Source organism: Schistosoma haematobium, chromosome 2 (genome assembly GCF_000699445.3).
Source record: "Schistosoma haematobium chromosome 2, whole genome shotgun sequence".
Lineage (NCBI taxonomy): Eukaryota > Metazoa > Platyhelminthes > Trematoda > Strigeidida > Schistosomatidae > Schistosoma > Schistosoma haematobium.
This window is the reverse complement of record NC_067197.1, coordinates 37,942,205-37,948,204: the sequence shown is the minus strand read 5'-3', so window position 1 is coordinate 37,948,204 and position 6,000 is coordinate 37,942,205. Positions and strand designations below refer to the sequence as shown.

Below are 6,000 nucleotides of genomic sequence, written 5' to 3'. Positions count from 1 at the left end.
ATTTCAAGTTTTCGAGTTCTTGGCAATGTTATTTTTATCGCAAATATGCATTCACTTGAATGGTATCTTGGATGCCTAATTTTTTTTATTTATAATAATATTGTTCCTACATCATTTACTCTGTGATTTGTTCAGTTATCATGAAGATAAACAACATTTGTTATGAGATTATCAGAACTGCAATTAAGTTTGAACTCACTTAGAACTTTTGCTTCACATTGACCAAGTTTTCCACCAGAAACAAATACATTATGAGGACAAATAACGTTTGATATGCGATCACAGTGAATTGATTCTTCTGAAATATTTTTCTCACATTTATCAAAAATCTCATTGAGGAATAGTGAATCATTAGAAAAAACAGCATCTATCGAAATAGCATCAGATTTCCGATCATGATTTGGTTCATTCGACATATTTTTCTTACTTTTGTAGTAAATTTCATCAAAAATATGTGGTTCCTTAGGACAATCCAATATCTGGTAAAATAACATGAAAAATCTGATAAGAAGTTAAGTCACTAGGAAGATTTTGTCTCACAGTGATTCTGAGTTTCATTTGATACACTGGTATTCATTGCACTGCTCCAACTAGTTTTTGAATAAGAGTCCTTTCAGCTTTCTCAACAAGTATCAAGTGAAATATAAGGTTGTTTTGGCTGGAGTTTAGTTTCACAGTTTTGGACTCGGAATTTCATTTAAAGAATCATCTGTTTCTTTCCCCTTTGTCACTACCACAATTTTATATGCATTTGACAAGATATTATATTGCTGTGAGCTAGACAATTCACTGATTTTACATTCTACTTCGGAAAGAACTAGATTTGAAGCTATTACAGAGCATGTTTCCGAAATGCCCATTAAAGGAACACTTCGAGGATCATGTATGGCTGCCACTGTATCGTTTAAACCAATGTTTATTAACGATTTACACAGCCCTTCACCCACACATTAATTCTGCAGCCGTTTTCAACTTCTGTATGCATATTTTAAATCAAGTAATCAATTTCCATCATATCTCCAAAATATGAACGATTCAGTAGCCCCGTTAGAAGTTTTTCTATGGATTTCTAGTGTTTATTCATAAGAATCTGCTGCAAGTTATTGCAATTATTTAGAAAAGAGTGCCACTTTTTAATGCTGAGATTATCTCCTTAGTTCAGAAAACCCTGGTAGTTATTATGGCTGATTTTGAGGTCCATGTTACAATTTGTTTCTCAATTTTTCCGCGAAATTCCCGTCGCTAAATTGTTATGACTAATGGCCCGTTAAATATCACGTGACAAGATCGCCAATCAGAACACAGACTTACATGACCTTGTCCCCACGCTGAACCAATAATGAGCTAATGATGTGAACAGAGAAGCCATAACAAACAACGGGTACGTTATTTTACTTAATTCAAAGCTCGTAAAACACCAATATTTAATTTTGTTTCCAGCTTATTAAATAAACCATAAGTTTCCGTTTGAAGCATGATTCACTGAAATATCCATTTTTGTTCCTAAGTTATTGTGATATAAACGTAGCTTTTGCTAATCTATTTTTCTGCCCTAATCCCCAGTTTTGGACGTAATTGTATTTCCCAAATTGCTTATGCATTGTGGTCATGTTAGTCACCTATTTACTCATGTACCTTTTTACACTAATCTGAATCGGGAACAAGTCCAGTAGCGTTCCAGTTGTCTCATCTTCTCCTTCACGCGCGCTTGTCAAGCAACCAAGTGATAGAGTAGTTTTCATCTTTCTGCCCAATGCAGTTAGTCTAACTTCGAACTCAAGGATAAACCACTCAGCCTATCGTAACAAGGTATTATCTTCTGTATATTAGTGGATGGACAGCAGCACAAGCAGCCAGGAGTCAACTCTGAGTCCTTATTGGTACTCAGAATTAAAACTTGCCAAGACCAGAACACACTATCAGCTCCCGCAAACCAGGTATCATCATACCATAAAATGAATAATAATTATACAAGATCAAACCAAAAGTGGCTGTCAGTGTGGGATACTGTAACCGAAAAATCGGAAATAAGGCTTATGATATAAGGAATACGAACATACACTTGCCTTCTAACTAGTTCCAACCATTGAGTGATCTAGTATTCGATTCAATTAAACATATCCACAACATGAAGTAACGGTTAAACAAGTTTATGTATTTTGGCCGATCCACGTATGAGCGAGATGTTCAAACCCATTATCATTTGAGTTTTACACAAATTCAGTGAGATTTTTTTCCAATCTGTGATGGTTTGTTTACCCCTTTCAGGTAAAGAAAATTCACTGCATTTGATGCAATAACTAGTATCTTATTATTAACCAGTGATCAAGCAGCACTACAACAAGCCAAATTAAATCCTAGTTCGCTAAAATATCTAATTGTTTATTATTATTTCAGGTTATTAAGTTGTTATGAATTGACTGTGTTAATATATCTACAATCTAGCACAGTAGGGTTGAAGTGCTGGAGTTCATGTGGAAATACAAGAACAATATCGTATGATTTACTAGATTTTCGAAATATATTTAAATATGATGTTTATTTATTGTAGAGGTGCTATTAAAGCTTGATAACAAGGTAATTGAAAAGAGATACTTGTTGAATTTTGTTTCTAATTATGGATGCTTAAAAATTACTGAGCCCCATTGTTATGGATACTTCAAATAAGGAGCTATGATTAGGAATTAAAGTAAACGTTTTCACGAACTGACATCAGCTATAGTATCAAAATGGTATTAAGCCATATGAGTAGTTGAATTTTGCGCAGAAACCCAAGAACACACTCTAAATCTGATTGGTTTCTCCATAAAATTACAGTCCAGCCAACTAACTTATCGGAGGCTGGTATAAAGTAGCGAATTTGACTATAGCATCAATGATGAAATATATAGCAAAAAACTAAGTAGTTCTCTAGTTAATTCTAAGAATAGAGCTTAAAGTTCCATGGGAAATAATTACAATTATTTACACAAACTAGTTAATAAACTACCTTTTTAAAAAACTACAACCTAATCACAAACGTCCAGACGTTAAATTTGTTAAAAATACAGGATTCAGCTAAACATACCAAGTTGACTATATACTGTGACTCTCCAGCGTTTATCAGTGATAAAAGTAGGCATTTCGAGGGTTAACGTCGTGTAGGTGTATCTGGTTACCAAGAAACTAAAAACTGATAGAAATAAGATGATGTCATAAATTATCAATTAATTTTGAAGGATGTTTGCTGATTAGTAAAAAATATATATATTTGCGAGTAATAAACTAAATTCTAAAATTGGCGGCTTACTTAGACAAACAGAAAGCTGTAATGAGATGAAAACGGCTTTTGAATTCTTTGATTTGAAATGAGCTTCAGCACACTGCATGACATCCAGCCTAGACTACAAATAACAGACAAGTAAACAACACCGAGTGAATTTATTTGTATTTAGTTTCTACGATTCCATCCTAAACTACGAACAGTAATATATATAGCGATTCAATTCTAATTTGTCTTAAATCAGATTCTGAAGTAGCAATTTTATATACAATAATGTCAGTAAACCAGATGTTTTTATTGGAAAAATCTCCGTTCCAGTTATACGATATGTTCTACCTAAGTACTGAACACTGATCAAAGAAACAACTGAAATGTTCCGGAAATGATCAAAAAGTTTTGTCAGACTATGACACAGTATGAAAATAAGGTTGAATTTTACGTGTTGTTGACGGACAAGAAGAATATGTAAACGTACAATAGGTTCCCAATAAACGATCGTAAAAACCCATTAAAAAACTAGTCGTGACTGACTGTGATACCGCCACTATTTAAGTCTAAAAATTACAAGTACCTATAGTACTCATGAATTCACATACTGTACAACAGGTGATAATTAACATTAAAAATAAACCTTACTATTTGAAAATGAGAACACAGAATTTATAAAAACACCAAACAAAGTGAATTTAATTTATAATAAAAAAGTACATATACAGGACAATACAGACCTATACTAGTTATTAGAGTTAAAATAGAAATATGTGCTTTAACAAGAGAAAAAAAAAGTAATCACAAAAACAATGTACGTAATGTGTTGAAGTATAAACATGGGAATGATGACTAGGATACCAATGGCAAGCGTAAATATTAATCCATATATATGTATATAGGAAATTTAGTTGAAGAATATACTTGAAATTGTGCCCTTTGATATATCACAGCCGGATTAATAAATATATATACATATAATAAGAATATAAAGCAAATAACCAATATAAAGAATATATATATGATGGATTGTAAGAATTAACCAATTTAAACACAGTTGAAACATAGACAGCACAGCCCAATATTTAATAAAAAGAATCAGTTGACTTGATTATACAATAATTCAATGAAGAAAATAAGAAAGAAAGAAAAAAAGGTATAGAAAACTTTCAGAATGTACACATTGTTACAAGTTACGTATATAGACAGAATAAAGAACTTTCCTAGAATAGAACAAAGAAGATGAGAATATATATATATATATATATGCATAACAAGATTCATTTTTCCAAAACACGTGCAAAAGATTAGATTAAAGCCAATTAGATAATTAAGTACAACCGCTCAGTTGTTTTAACAAAACAACAACAACAAATAGAACAGAAAATGATAATTAAAGGCACTCGAAAAATAGTCACAATAATACAGTAAGAAATCGTATTTGTAGTACAGTCAACTATAAATATACATATAAATGTGCAGTAATAATAGGAAAGGCCACAAAAAAAAGAAGATATATCAAAAAGAATAATTACATATTACATGAATTGATTAATAATGAGGGGATCAAAACTTTATGATACAATAATTAACATTGAATAGATATATAAAGTTTTTGTAGTTATATAAATAGTCTTCATTATAACATGTTGTAATATTAATTGAACGCAACTGAAGACCTATAAAAGATAAATTAAAAAGAAAGAAAACAAATAAATAAAACTACATGAATGTTATAGATAAAAAAGAATAACCTTGTGGAGAAGTGAAAAACAAAAAAGACAGAAAGGAAAAACAGTATAGAATGGACTGATTACATGAAATTACTTAACAATAAATCTAAATTTCAGTGGTTAAGATCATGAGTCAGTTGAAGCTAGACCACCATGGAAAACCTGGAAGCAATGGATGGCCGTTTCGTCCTATTGTAGGACTCCTCAGTGGAGGTCAACCAGGTCTGTTGCGAGATAGAAACTTACTGGAGACAATGATGGACGTGTCGCTCAATTTCGTGGATTAGTTGAAGTTAGACATTAACACCGTTCGATGCCGGCTCAGTGGTCTAGTGGTTAAGTGCTGGCGTGCGAAACCAGTGGGTCCTGGGTTCGAATCTCGCAGGGGGCGAGGTCGTGGATGCGCACTGCTGAGGAGTCCCACAATAGGACGAAAAGGCCGTCCAGTGCTTCCAGGTTTTCCATGGTGGTCTAGCTTCAACTGACTCATGATCTTAACCATTGAAATTACTATAATATCCACAAAACCCATCTGATATAAATCTAAATTTAATATAATAGATCATTTCAATTAATATGGGATCTTTTACAATCTAAGCAAAGATTTATTACAATTCTGTTATTATATCTTATTTAATTTATGTAAATAATTTACTTGATACATAAATTATATTTGTTTAAATGTAAATGAAGATATAATTAGTGATAAACAACTAGAACATAAAAATAATAATAACAATGATAATAAGGGTACATATTGACATTCCATGATTAACTTTTTAAGGTGTTTGTCTAAAAGACAATTCCAAAAGAAATTTAAAAAAATAGTATCATAATCACACCACTAATAACTAAAACGTTCTAAAATTGATTATGATATTGAATAGATAAGAATAATATCAATTCAATAAATGTAATATTGAATAGTAACAATGTATTGCTTCAAGGTGTTATACACGTAGAAATAGGATAATGTTAGAAAATAATTAGAGGAAATAAAAGAGATAACTTGGAAAA

The 6,000-nt window shown here is 31.7% G+C and overlaps 1 protein-coding gene across 1 annotated transcript in view; it reads right to left on the bottom strand.

The window, feature by feature from the left end:
* Window positions 1-2,967: 2,967 nt before the first annotated feature.
* MS3_00006897 (uncharacterized protein) overlaps window positions 2,968-6,000 on the bottom strand; it is a 48,210-nt gene continuing 45,177 nt past the window's right edge. The window contains exon 19 of the mRNA XM_051215136.1: window positions 2,968-4,929. The gene's annotated coding sequence lies outside the window, so the exon portion shown is untranslated. The remainder of the gene's footprint in view (window positions 4,930-6,000) is intronic.